The sequence below is a fragment of the Lissotriton helveticus genome, chromosome 3_1 (assembly GCF_964261635.1).
Source record: "Lissotriton helveticus chromosome 3_1, aLisHel1.1, whole genome shotgun sequence".
In the NCBI taxonomy this organism is placed as follows: domain Eukaryota; kingdom Metazoa; phylum Chordata; class Amphibia; order Caudata; family Salamandridae; genus Lissotriton; species Lissotriton helveticus.
In genome coordinates, this window is record NC_136061.1 from 859,025,294 (window position 1) to 859,040,597 (window position 15,304).

The following is a 15,304-nucleotide window of genomic DNA, read 5'->3' on the forward strand; positions in this document are numbered from 1 at the left end:
GTGTTTATTAGGCACACCCCCAGTAATGTGAGCAATGTCCAATTGGACATGGGTTACATCACCCATCTCATGCTTGGCAACAGCCATAGGTCCTTACTTCTTGCGGCCACGTGCTGCCCGTGACCGTTCCCTATCAACACTGTCCGGTGTGTCGGACTGTTCATGTGAAGGCACGTTACGTTCACTACGCCTTCTGAACTCGGTGGGTGAGGGCGTGATGCTACCACGGCTGGTGGCCTCCTCACTGTCCCCCCCCTTCCATTGTGGCGGCCTTAGCATTCTGCATTTGCTCTAGCACTGAGGTCAAGGACACCATCCCCCTGGCCACATCCCTGCTGCAATGCGCCATCTCCTCCTGCATGGCGATGGACCTGCGACACATCAGTGATGTTGAAGTGGCGAGCCGGTTCACCGACTTGGTATAGCCCTGGAGCCTCTGTCTCTCCCTGCGCCTGGCTAGACGGTCCTGCTCAAGCTGGCTGCAGAGGTTGTCCACCGAAGTAGCCACTCTTTCCATTCCTGCACTCATGTTCTCCCCCATAGCACTGATGCCCTTCTCCATCTTGTGCATATGCTTGTTCATGTGTGCCACCTCCCTGTGCATTGACTTCAGTTCTTTCCATTGCAGGCGCTGGACCTTCAGCATGTTGCCTTCCAGTCCAGCGAACACACTGTCACCCAGCTCGGCTGCCTCTGGGCTGTCCGGCCTTGCCCTGCGGCGTCTGGATGAGATGTGGGCACCCTCGGATGCAGAACTACACCTCTCCCTGTTGGATCTTTCCCCTATGGGACTTTGTTCGCCCCCTCTGCCCTCCTCATCTGAGTCCTCCATCTGCTGGAGGGTGGCCACGGCATGCCTCCTGCCTGACTGCGGGGGTGGGGGTGTTGGTGATCTTCGCAGTGGGGACTGTGTGAGAGGGGATTGTGGACTTCCCTGGCACTGTGGTGATGGCTGTGGTGGTGGAATAGATGGCCGTAATGACGCAGAGCTTGTGGTCCCTGCAGGCCTGCTGGCGTCTTCATTTTGCCTCCCCTCCCGCCTGGCTGACTTAGCTCGGCTGCTCTCTGCTGCACTGCGAGATGACTCGCCTGTAATGACACAAATGTAGATATACTCACTGCTCTGTCTGCCATGTGATTTCATTAAACAACATGCCTACAGAGCACAGTGGTTGTCCTGACATTGCCTATTACTTTACCATGCTATTGTGTTTGCTAGCCTGACTGTCCTATTCATGTGTTCCCTCTGACTACATCACCCATAATGCATTGCAGGTATCCAGTAAGACATGGGGTGGAGTGGGAGCCCCTTTGCCACCATGGGGATTGGGGTTGGGGAGGGGGTAGCACAGCATGCTGGGCATGCATCTTACCTTGTTTTCTAGCTGCTCTGGCGGAGCTGTCGGCGTCTCCCACGCCAATTACACTCTCCTGCTGGATGGTGGATTCAACCATCTGTTCAAGTGGTGTTGGTACTGGGGCTCTGTTTTTCCCTCCTCCTGTTTTTCCAGCCTGCCTCAGTCTCTCTGCCATCCTCAGTTTGGCTGTCTTCCTGAGGTCGTACCACCTCTTCCTGATGTCCTCTATGGTGCGCTGGGTCACACCTATGGCATTGATTTTGTCCCTGATGCCACTCCAGATTTGCCTCTTCTGTGACTCTGGCACTTGGTGGGACTGGGCTCCAAAAAGCTTGTGGTGCTCTTGACTGACATCCTGGATCAGGACCTCCAGCTCCTTGTCACTAAACTTGAGTTTTCTCTTTCTGTCACCTCCCTCCTTCTCCCTGTCCTGGCTTGCCATTTCAATGCTTGTTGTTGTTTTGCAGTCCTGCTTGTGGCTGTGTGGCTGTGTTGCTGCTGGCTCCTCAGCTCACCAGGCTGTCTGCCTGCCTGCCTGCCTCACTGTGAGCTCCAGGTCCTGTGCACCTGGCTGGGTGTGGTCACTTCCTGTTTGGGAGGTAATTGGGTGAATCTGGATTGGCTGATTCAGCAAATTACGAATTTTTGAATTACCGATTCGGTATTTCCGATTCGGTAATGGATTCTGTAAAACCGATTCGGTATTTCATTCTCATTTTTTACCGATTTGTCCGAAATCGGTATTTAATACCGATTAATAACGAATCGGTAAACTTTAACGAAATTTTATCTACATCGCGTATACCGAATCCTTAATACCGATTCGGTAAAATTCGGTATTAAGGATTCGGTATTCTCAATTTACCTACGACAAAGTGTTTTGCAGGCCACCCGGAAACCCACTAAAAAGGGCGCCTATTTAGGGCTACAAGAGGCACAGGAGGCAGCCTCCCAGTGTTTGGGACCCTCAGGGGTCCAGGTGTGCCACGTCACTTCCGGGGAGAGTGGGGGCAGGGAATGAGGTACATATACCTCTCCCCGTCCTCTGGGCGCCCTCTTTGCCAACTACCCCAATGCCGTTTGGAGGTGTCCTTTGGCCGGGTCCGGGAGTTGCAAGATAGTGCGGTGAGTGTGCCCCCATCTCCGCCCCTCTGGGCGAGACACCAGGTTGACCTCGTCTGACAGACATCAGCTTGTGACAGGAGTCACAAGGCTTGAAGCTGGTCCGATGATGGGACATCCCTTCGGACACCTGGAGTCGAAGGACTAAAATGTCAACAAAAGTCAAAAAAGTTTTAGTAAAAAAAGTTACTAAGGGGCATGCTCTCTCAAGATCTGCGTTGGTTGGTGCGGAAAAAGAAAGAACTAATGTCAGCGCACAAGGGTGGCATCTAAGTAGACACTGCAACATCATCCCAGTGACCACAACGCCGCCGATGAACACGGAGTCGACCGACACCACCTACCGACACGCAGGGGTACTGATAAGAAAATATTTCTCCGGATCCAGTCTGATGCCTGGGGGTAATTCTAAGGTAAGGAATCTATAACTATGGTCTCTTTCAGATGCAGCAGTTACTAACACTTAACTACTGGTGGCTCTATTAGTGCCATCGCGGAGGATAGCTTTTAGGGTTGAATAGTAAGACCATGCATATTAGGATTGCTTGCACTAAAAGGACATGCGTCAGGGTGGAATGAGGCCTTGGTATAAGGAATTGTTCATAGTAATGGGACATGCAAAAAGTCCACGTGCACATAGCTTTCTTCAACGTAGACACTAGGTATGTTATTCGCAATTTTCAATGATTACTATGTTGCTAAGCGATGTATAATGTGCTCAGTGTTTTTTTGACAACAAATGTGAAGTATATATAAAAATATATATCTATACCCATGAGGGCATACTGGGCAGGGCATCCCTACCCATCCAAGAGCCCCACAGTGACCACCCCTGGGGCCCCAAGAAAACATTTGCAAAACTTGCTGTGATCCCGCAAGACTCCAGCGGAATTGAAAAATACAAAATGGCTGCCTGGCTGCATCATTTAATTATAGGCCAACCGTTGGGGCTGAAATAATCAAAAGGGAGGAGTGGGGCCACAAAGTCTCCATCCATGAGCCATTAAGGCCCCGGAGAGCCCACCCTCCGGGCTGATGTTTTCATAAAAGGGGAGTAGGGCCAAGCAGCTCCCCTCCTTGACCCTACAGAGGCCCTGTGGGATTGGGCCAATTTCATTAATAAAGGGGAGTGGGCCTATGCGGCTTCCCTCCCTGAGCCATTATCAGCCTATAAGTCTATAAGTCCAATTTAAGTAAGATATGAGCCAGAAGAATACAGGTGCTGCAATCCATGAATGATTTAGCCACAACTGCATTAGCAGCTCTAGAGGGCAGGTCCTGTCAACGTTTTAGACAATCAAAAACGCATTAGCTTTCTAGGGCTGTTAGACCTGGCATCTTTGGCATGGTTTCATCCTATCTTTTTGCCTCTACCTCCTGTATTTTTGATGTTGTGCTGGATTTCGTTTTGGTTGGTTTAGATGCTTTGGGCACTTTGCTCACTTCTGTTCAGAGTCAAAGTGCAAGTGTTCCCTGTGTAAATTGTTATTATGATTGGTTATCCATGATTGGCATATTTGTGTCACCAAGAAGTCCCTAGTAAAGTGCACTGAGTGTGCCAGGGCTGGTGATAACAAATGCTACTAGTGGGCCTGCAGCACTGATTGTGGCACCCACATGAGTAGCCCTAAAATGGTGTCTCAGGCCTGCCACAGCAGGGCCTGTGTGCAGTCTGTGATCTGCGATGTCCTCCTGGTAAGTGTCCCCACTGGCCAGGCCTAACACTTCCCTTTCTGTACACATTGGTCACCCCTATGGAAGGCCCAAGGTACCCGCTTGGGCAGGGTGCAGTGTATGCGAAAGGTAGATCATGTACTTGTGCAGGTGACATGCTCTGGTAGTGAATTACAGCCATTTTCGTTTTTCACTATTGTAAGGCTATCTTGCCCCATAGGCTATCATGGGGGATGCTGGCTACAGTGGCTACCAGCATTTCTTCCCATAGGAGCAAGATAGGACATAAAAGTCTGGTATTCCTGAACTCATAATTTAATAACACATCTTTTAGGAAGGGTTGTTTTTAAATCCTGTGTTTGAGAACAGCACTTTTAGAAAGTTGCTGTTCTCTTTTTTTTTTTTGTCCTCATATGCCACAAGGATATTCTCAGAGTCAGTGATTCTAACCACCCTCTGCAGAAATGCAGAGGGGCCCCTTCTTAGACTCTGACGATCCTTATGGGTACGCTTTCTGCAGAAACCCGAGTGCGTCCACCACAGAACTGCACAATATCCATTCAATTCAGTTCTACCGAGTATCCAGGCCCATGAACTGATCTTAGGGTAACTCCGTCTGCAAAAAGGCATAATCATTGGACGTGGTTATTCACATCGTATCCAACCAATTAATACATGGGTTCCAGAAATGCTTTCTTCTCTTCCAAACAACCTTATCTAAATTAAGTGTATGTCTGATTGCTCTGATCCAATCAATATACAAAGGTGATTTATCACTCACCCAAAGTTTACATATTTCTCTGCGAGCAAGAATTATTAAATAAAGAGACAGTTTATTAGTATCTTGAGAGAATTCCTCATAATTATCAAACAATCCAAAGAAAACTAATATTATACTAACCTGTATATCAAAATTGAAGAGTGTTTTCATACCTTCTTCTATCTCGGCCCAAAATATCTTTAAATTAGGACAAGTTAAAAACATATGGAGATCGTCCGCCTTCTCCAACTTACACTTTGGACAACATGGAATAGGGCCTTTAGAAAACTTGGCCAATCTGGCCGGTGACCAATAGACTCTATGGAGGGAAAAGAGATGATTTCGCTTTAAATTGGCAGGTGAGACTGTCACGTGAAGTAAGTCAAAAGATACTTGCCATATAATCTGCAAGTCGACATCTGGAACAAGATTTTTCCAAAGATGCTCCGGTAGGCAAAACTCCCCATCCTCTGCTTCTAAGATTGTCCAATAGAGCACCGATGTTTTAATTTTCCTTGCTTTATTCAATAAGAGCTCTTCCAAAGCCGACTTTACACCAATCTGATCTAGCTTATCCTGAGCCCAACTTTTGATTTGTAGATATTTGAACTTGGATAAGTTATTGTCTGTAAGCGTGAGGATCTCCCCCCAACTCAAAAGAACTCCTTCCGGAATTATCTGGCCCCATGCATTCAAATTTGCTGCCCATAGAGGCAATGCTAAAGAGTCTTTAGTCCATTCTGGCGAGCCTGGTGAATCCCAGATTGGAGCCATCGCAGAGTAATATGAAATATTCAGCGCCCTTCTCATTCTTGTCCAAACATAGGCCATATCTCTAAGGACTTTTAACCGAACTTTTTTGAAGAAGCGGACATCTCCGAACTTAAACAAAAATCCATGAGCTCCATCCTGGAGCTCAGAAAGCATAATCTGGAACATATTATCTATTTCTGTCATGGCTGGAGAGTCGAATAGCCTGATTCCTGCCTTAATCAGTAAAGTCCAGGAGTACAATTTCAGATCCGGGGCACATAGCCCACCTTTACATTTACGTCTGCGTAACTTCTTCCATGCGATTCTTTTGCCCTTTGAGGCCCAAAGAAAGGTGTTCCATTTAGCTTGAATTTTATTTAGCCGGGCTTCACTAAAGGCAAGTGGAACGTTCTGAAAAATAAAGATTAATTTAGGTAACAACATCATTTTAATCATATTAACCCTACCAATCAAGGTCAAAGGAAGAAGTGCCCAGGCTTTCAATGCCTCCTCACTTTCCCGCTCTACTTTTATAAGATTTTTTTCCGCTATTAGATTTATATCCTGCGTGATTTGGATTCCCAAGTATCTTATTTCCTGCTTTAAAATTGGAATATTTGGTAACGTTCTAACATTCCAAATCATGCATTCCGTTTTGGCCTGATTGATTTGATAGCCTGAAATTTGACCAAAATGAAGCGCGGCATTATAAATAAGGGGAATAGCATTAATTGGATCTGCTGTATATATCATCATATCGTCAGCATATAAAGAGACTTTTTTTTTCCAATTGTTGAATTTAAATGGTAAGATGCGTTGGTCTTGTCTTATATTTTCTGCCAATGACTCTATATATAGGTCAAAGAGCAAGGGTGAAAGGGGAGAGCCCTGTCTTGTACCTCTATTAATTTTTATGGGGGAAGATAAGTTTCCATTAATTAATACTCTAGCAGTTGGTGCTTGATAGAATGCAGCGATAGATCTACAAACATTCCTACCTAAGTTGCACCTTTCTAAGACCCTTGTCAGAAAAACCCAATTGACACGATCAAACACCTTGGTGTCATCTAATGTTATGACTGCGAGTGGAATTTTGTGCAGGGTGGCGAGATCAATTGAACCTATTAATGCTTGCGTTAAGTCTTGTATAGACCGCCCTCTAACAAATCCCTTTTGGTCTCCATGTAGCAGGCTACCTGCTACCCCATTTAATCTCTCTGCCAATATTTTCGCCATCAATTTGTAGTCAGAATTGAGCAGAGAGATGGGTCTATACGAATCACATTGTGATGGTACCTTCAATGGCTTGAGAATAAGAACAACTGTAGCCTCATTCCATGAAAGAGAAATTTGACCTCCTTCCTCAAAAATATAGGTAAAAAGCTTTTGTAGAACAGGAGTAATTATAGGAGCCAGAACCTTATATACCTCCACCGGCAATCCATCCGGACCTGAAGCCTTACTTTTTTTAGCCGAATTTATTGCCGTCGTTATTTCATTTAAGCTGATTCCCCTATTTAAGTTCTCCGATCTCTGATCATCTATCTGACGAAGACTATATTTATCCATCCATGCCCGAATATTATCATGATCAGGAATTAAGTCCTCATTATATACTGTACAAAAATGATGAAAAAAGGCCTGTTCAATATCCGTGCTGTTTTCTGAGACCTCAGCCATGGTATCTGTCTGAACTCCCTTAATAGTGTTCCTCTTCTGCTCTTTCTTTGCTTTCCAAGCAAGCAACTTGCCGCTAGTCTCACCATACTCAAAGTGGGCCAAAGAACTAGCCTGCCAACCTTGTCTAAGCCTCTCATCCAAAACCTGTTCAAGTTGTAATTTACAGGCAATCAACTCTTCCTTAATATTGCCTGAAGTTGCTAAGCTTGGATCAAATAGCCCACATTCTAAAGCTTGAATATTAGTCTCAATCTGGGTAACCTTCGCTCTATATGTTTTATATTTAGCAGATTGCAGAGCTAATAATAGTCCTCTCAAAAAAGCATTATATGTGTCCCAAACTATAGGGAGCGTAGCTGTTTCTAAATTGGTTTTAAAAAACTCGTCAGATTCAAAAAGCAGATTCGCTACTGTTCCTTCATCCAGAAGAATGCTCCTATCTAAGGTATATCTTCTAACCTTCTGTATGTCTGGTAATTTAAGAGATAGAGAGACAGCCGAGTGATCTGAGATATGAGCACCTAAGTGCTTAACCTCTTTAACAGACTGACAAAGTTGCTGTGCTACTAAGAAAAAATCTAATCTAGATTTATGCCGAAGCTTCTTGTTATGAAAAGTATATTCCTTATACTTGCCTGCTCTCTTCCTCCATATATCTTTCCACCCATACTGTTTTATTGCATTTAATAGTAATTGTCTCATTTTGCAGAAATTTGAGTTTATGAGATTTATCTAAATGTGGATCTAGGACTAAATTGAAATCCACTGCGAAAATTAAGGGATCATCAAAATCTAAGAGTTCCACCAAGAGTTCTTTCAAAGAGAGTGTTTCATCTAAATTTGGCCCATAATATCCTACAACAGTGAAATTATGTGTATTATATTTGATCTTAGCTATCACCCACCTCCCTTTACTATCAACTCTTGACTTTATTAAGGATATATCGAGATTCGCCTTGATCAATATAGCAACTCCTTTATTTGGGGTCTGCTGTGTGGTCGTTATCACATGCTGAATCCATTTCCTATTGCTACACATATCTCTCAACTCCTTTTCAGTAGAATGTGTCTCTTGTAAAATAAAGACATGTTCCGGCGCATCCTTCAAATATTGGAAAATCCTCTCCCTTCTATATTTAACTCTTAACCCATTCAGATTCCATGATAAAAACGTAATATATGCTGATGAAGTAACTCTATCCTGTGACATTTTGTCTCAGTGAAAATAGACAGTTGAATATCCTATTTGGCATACTTGGAACTTTTTTTGGTTTTTTTTCCCGAATACTCCCCACCCAGTGCCCCTTCCTCCCCCACCCCTGTCTAGATCTACTCCCTCCCGTGCTCCCGTGCTCCCGTGCTCCCCTGGAGAACCCCCCTCCTTTTCCTTGGCCAACTCCTGGCCATTAAGACTCCGTCTCCGATGTCCGGACGTCCGTAGTTTATCGGTTTATACCATCAGGCGGAACTTAATAATTGTTAAGTCTTTAGTAGTTCATTGTTCGCCCAGTGTGCTTTTACTGTCCTGTATAACTAGTTGGAGATACTCTTCAGCCTCCTCAACCCTTTTAAAGATTCTCATTTTGTTTTTATACATCACTTTCAATGATGCAGGAAACTTTAATTGAGCAGTTGCGCCTAACTGCTTAAAGGGATCCAGTAATTTGCCATGCTCCCACTGTCTAGATGCTGTAATCGAGGACACATCTGATCTGATCTGGAAAGTACTTCCTTCCGCTGACAATGAATTTGCTTTCAATGCTCTATTGAGGATCTCCTCTTTTATCGTGTATGTCAAAAAATGAACTAATATTTTCCTGGGCCTAGTCTTGTTGGGGTTTTGTCTGAAAGGGTCTCTATGAACTCGTTGAATGTCTCTTGACAGTTCCTCTTCTGAAATCTCAATTTGCGTTGCTTGTTTTATCAATTTAACGACAAACTCTTTTATGTTTCCCCCTTCTGCCCCTTCGGGAACTTTCAGTAAGCGCAAATTATTTCTTCTTTGCGCATTTTCAAGTGATTCCAATTTATCTTGATAACCTAATTCACCATGAGTGAGAGCTTCAATTTTTCTGGTGTGCTGCACTGTGAGTAATTTAAGATCTGATACAGTGCTCTCCAAGTCTGCTGTTCGTGTCGCCAATGCATCAAATTTCCCTTCCAATTTTTCGAAATATACTTTTATATCTTGCTGATTCTTTTAAGATTCAAGGAAACCGCTTTTAACCTCATGACTTAAGGCCTGTAACATCAATAAAACAGACTGGTCCGAATTGTCTAATACCCCTATATCCGGAGGAGTAGCATTTAAGTCCTCTCCGCTGTTACTTCTCGCAATATTATCCGACCCTTCTGTCCCCTTACCGACCTCTTCATCATTTCCCTTGTTAACCACCTTTCCCGGAGTCTCCATCTTGGTCCGCTCTAAGACTTCTGACTGTTCCAGTCCGAGATCTTCTTCTAAGTTTCCCAAAAGATGATATCTATTGAATGTCTGGAGGGCTCCTGCAGTTCCCTGTAAAGAGAGCTCACCAGAATGTTTAAGTTCCAATACAGTGGGAACCGTCTTAAAGTACTCTTTCAATGAAGGTGTAGGCTTGGTCTTTATCACCGCCTTCTGTGCCTTAGAGGTGTTCTTTTTTCCAGCCTTTTTAGAAAATGTTGCCTTAGACTTTGCCCCTACCAATAATGCAGTCTCTGCGTCTGCGGTTACGGTAACAATGTCCGGCTTCCCCCTTTTACTCCTTAAAGTATATCCGGAAGCCAGGCTTCCTTGCGCCTCACTGCTAGACATACGCAGTTCTAGTACCGTAGGTATTCTCCTAGCATTTACTAAGCAGCGCGCCTTATTCTGATGCTGGTAAAACACATTTCGCGACCCAGTGCATTATGGATTATGTAGTTTTATGGAAGACTGATTGCCTGACGCCCTCCAAAAGTTTGGAATCCTGTATCCCAGCCTTCTTCCTCTTTTCACTTCCCAAGCCGCCTTGGTCCAATGAATTAAACCCCCAGAGCTCTTGTAGTTGCTCCCATTTGTATTAATATAAAAAAAGTACCTTACTGCAGCAACAGCGGTGGGGGCTCCCGCCGTATCTGCTTGATGTAACTTCTCCAGACTGGATACTGTTATGGTTTATCCTCTGGGGGAAGAAGACAACACAGCTGTCAAAAGTCCGATCCAACAGGAGCAGGAGCAGAGAGGAAAAGCAGACGTCGTTTTTTTTTTTTAAGACTCTTGCAGCAGTTGAAACACGTTAACCCAGGACCGAAACACTTAAATCCACTGTTTGTAATCCCTTAAATATGAAGGACCCGAGCTAAGAAATATCTGATTAAGCAGTATCTGACCTCTCGAGCAGCCTGACTCAGCGCTACCGCTGCCGCTGCCGCTGAGCGACCGAAGCCGCCCCGCCCCGCCTGCCTCCGAACTCGCACACCGAGTGATGGAAGAGAGTTCAGCCGTGCACACGCCGCTTCTCCCGTGTTTCACCAAACATTTCCGCCAGTTAAGTTAATTGTCTCCAAGTCACCGCAAGTCCGCCATAAAGTGCATAAGCGAAAAATGCAACTGAAACGTCGAGTTTAGCTATGTCAAGCCGCCCGAACACCGGAGCTTCCTGGAGCCTTGCGACTAGCCACGTCCGCTAGCCGCCATGTTCTCCTGACAGCTACCCCAATTTTGAAAAAGTTGCTGTTCTCTTGTCTGACCTTTCTGTGTGCCTTGGCCTGCTGTGAGTTGACTGTCTGGTTTGTGAGTGACAGGGGCTGGGTGGCTTCCAGAGTCTGAGTGGGCCATCCCTGGGCTGAATAGCTCCATCTGCATCTAGAGTAGTGGGAGGGGGTAGCACCTGGACCTGAATAGGGCTCTGCCTGCCATCCACAATACTGGCTCCACCTTCTGCTGGGCGGCTGACAACCCTGCCCCTCTCTCTGAAAGGAAAGGAGAGGCCAGGAAAACAAAGTGCTCAAGGTACACCCAGAACTGGTTCAGACCGGGCTCAGAGCCCTCCTGCACAAAGGGATCAAAGACTTTTAGGGGTATAAGTACAGGACCCCTGCCTACAGAAAATTAGATCATCCTAGAATCAAGAAGGAACCTTTACTAAGGAGAAAGCTGAAACAGAAGAAGGAAGACTGTCCTGCTGTTGCTCTGCTGGACTGACCTGCTGTTGCTTTGCAGCCAAGGAGAGGGGAAGGACTTTGCTTTGTGCTGTGTCCCCTTGCTTGAAGGAATCTCCAAGGGCCTGAGAAGAGCTGGCTCCCTGTTAAGAAGTCCCAGGAAAAAAAGGACTTCACCCCCAGCTTCCCTGGACTCTGCTGAGAGAGTTCTGTCCTTCCTAGAGTGCTTGGGCCAGTTGTGGTGCCTCTGGAAGGTGTACCTGTGTTGGGAAGCTGGAAACCAAGATTTTAAAGACTTTCTGCAAGTTTTGTTGCATCGCTCGCTTGCGGAGCGCATCCCCGTCAGTGCGAGGAAATTCCTGCCGCTACAAAGGATGAGATCGTCGCAGAGCCTGTTGCCGCTGTCACAGTCATCGCATCCTTTGTTTGTGGGACGCACCAATCCGGTGCGGGAAGATTACAATCGCTGCGAGTATCGTTGCAGAGCCTGCCGTCACTGGGTGAGATCGTCGCACCGCTTGCTTGCGGACCACATCACGTTGCTACGAGTATCGTCGCAGAGCCATCGTATCGAGGAGCTGCGAGAGGAAGATCACCGCTGGTCCGCGCATCGTCACCCCGGAGATCGTCGCAGCCCCAAAGATCATCGCAATGTGCCTTTGTAAGCTTTTTTCACTACGGAACCCCCGCACCGGAATCCCTACAAGGTATCGCATCCCTCCCCATATAGACTAGAGTCACCGCAACACGCCTGCTACATCCAGCGGGGTTGTCACATCGCCTCCCCAAGGTCTCAGGAGTGACGCATCGCTTGTTTTCCACCGCACCAGCTTCTGTTTTGGAACATTGTCACATTTAAAGGTACTGTTGGCTAAACGTGACGCAGCTATGAACGTTTCACGCAACTGTGGATTATTTTATCACAACTTTAAGAACTCTTTTAAAACCATATTCTTGAACTGTGTATGCTGAATTTTTGTCGTTTTGGTCTTGTGTAGTTTAGATTAAATACCTTTATTTTTCTTAACTGTTGTGGAGTCAGTTTGTGGTGTTTTCACTGTGTTACTGTGAGTGTTGGTACAAATACTTTACACAATGCCTTTGAAAAGCCTTGACTGCTCAAGCCAAGCTACCAAGGGGTGAGCAGGGGTTATCTAAGAGTGTATCCTCCTTACCCTGACTAGAAGCAAGGATCCCTATTTGGACAGTGGTACCTACCTCTGCCAACTAGAGACCCCCAGTTCTAACAAGGGCGATACGGAATCTTAGAGACTTCTTTTTGGCCGAGGAGTTCTGTAATCATAGAACATATGAACATAAAAGTTATGAAGAAAATCAGCAAAGAGGTAAACGTCTTGCTTGGTCAAATAGGATTAAGAAAAATTAACATTGTATTAGGGAGATTGAGCATCCAGACACATATGCACAAACACAGCAAAGAACGAGGAGACTGCAGAGATCTTTTTAAACATTATAAGAATCTCTATGAGAGAGCAGATTTCTTTCTCTCATCGAGGCTTGATCAGTACTTAGTTTACTTCACCTGCCCCAAGTGACAAGGCTCCAAAGAAACATTCGCTTAGATCAAATAGTGGTTTCAGAAGTAGAAAAAACATTTTTTTAAATGGCTAATGCAAAAGCTTGTGGGACTGACAGTATTTCAGCGAAAATATATAAGGTGTTTGCAAAGGAGTTGCTTCCCTTCTTAACAGACTTATTCAATCATATTAGGGAGGGAGTCAACATCCCGAAGTCTTTTAAAGAGTCAATTATTGTTAGCTTTCTCAAAAAGGATAAATCACCTTTGAATATCAACTCCTACAGACCAATAAGTCTTTTCAATTCTTACAACACACTATTTACGATAGTATGGGCATCCCAAAGGACCCCAATTACAGAAACAATGATACATAAAGGTCCCCACATTATTTTTCCAAATAGTTCTATAGTTGCTAATAATTTTTTTTGATCTAAGCTATTGATTTTTTTCTACGAATCATGTGCAAGCTGCTATACTGATGCTTGATGCAGAAAAGGCTTTTGATTTAGTGTAATGGAATGCCCTATTTTCTAAACTGGCTAAATTAATGTGAGTTTATATCAAAATACCGATACAAAAATTATCATAAATTCTGAAGGAGCAGGTTCAGTGAGAATTAAAAGGTACCCGTCTCGGTTGCCCAATGTTCACAATCCATTCTACTTTTTTTTATTGAACCCTTGGCCAAGAAACCATGTAATAATGACTCAATAGCCTCATCACTAGAAGAGATGGGGAAAGTTAACCTCTTTGTCGATTGCATTTTCATTTCTCTAAAGACATACACAACCAATGTTCCAGGGGTTATGAATGACATTTTAGAGTATACTAGAGTTGGGGGGGGGGGGTTTACAAAATGAATCAATCAAAAACCGAGCTCCTATTGTGTAATGCGAGTCAGTGGTCTTCCTCAAGATCTTCAGCAGCAATACGTCCCCCAGTGCCCAATTTGTTATTTTGGAATATTTGTTACAAAGAGTTCTACGGAATTATTCCAACTTAATTATAGAGCCATGTTTAACAAAGCTAAAACCTTATTGGACAGATGCACTTTACTTCCTTTATTGTTGAAATGGCTGGGTAGTTTTAATGAAAATTTAATTTTACCAATATTTTTATTTCTTTTTATCAATGTTTCCATAAAGATTGTTAACTCTTATTTTAAAGAATTAGATTCACTTTTTAAGAAATGTATATGGAACAATAAACATGCCAGGGAACAGTACTCAGTCTTGCAACTAGATTAAACACAGGGTGTACTCACGCTACCTCGTTTGCAGACCTATTATCAGGCTACATTATTGGATAATGCTGTTCAACTTTCTTTGGAGATAAAAGTCTTCGATAAAGTATTACTAATTCAGATGTTGAAATATTCTGCAATTGATTTCCCAGCATTAAAAAAAATAAATGACTAGACCAGATATAAGGTGCTGAATGCAATGGAAAGCTGTGTTAAGTTACTTTTTAATTCCTGGCATGTGCCATATGTTTAATTTAATGCATGATTGCACATTTGTAGGGCTGATTTTGTCTAAATCCAGTTTAGAAACATGGAAGGCGAAGGGGTTTACTAAACTGGGTGATTTTTCTTTTTGCCCAAAACAAATAACATAGGGGAAAATAATCTTACATCATGGGACAGAGATCCGCGCTTTAGTATTTAAATGTGTGCACATGTTGGTTTCATATTTTCTTTCACTTGTCCAGCACTGCAAAAATTTTGGAATCCGTTATTTCAAGAATTAAGTAAATGCATTAATCTAATGATTTTGCCCTAACCTATTTTAGAATTATTTGGTTATTCATATGGCATTAGTTGATTGAATAAGAATTAACAATATTGTATTTGTAATGCCATGTCTATTGTCCGATGTCTGGTATTACAATACTGGAAGATTTAGAGCCAAGTTTTAAAATCATTTAAGTTCCCTCAGGAATTCCAAGTTTTAATATCTGATTTCATTGCACATTGGCACCTTTAGTATTTTATTTGATCAAGATTGGGGAAATAGTCCCAATTTCCCACTGGCTTATGATCAACATTTACATGATAGCAATCAAGGTACTTATGCACTTAAGTAATGAGTAGGAAAATTAGTATGTTTATTATTTGTTCAACAGCACAACAGCACTCTACCAGGAAGGGGCTGATGGCCAACTAAAGAAGGTTATATCTGAGACTTCCTACTGGTTTATAAGCAATGCGTACAGGATATTACTTAGTGCATACATTTGCTTATCAAGGACTTGGAAAATTAATGAACTCATTATGTGTCCAAAGGTATAGCACTC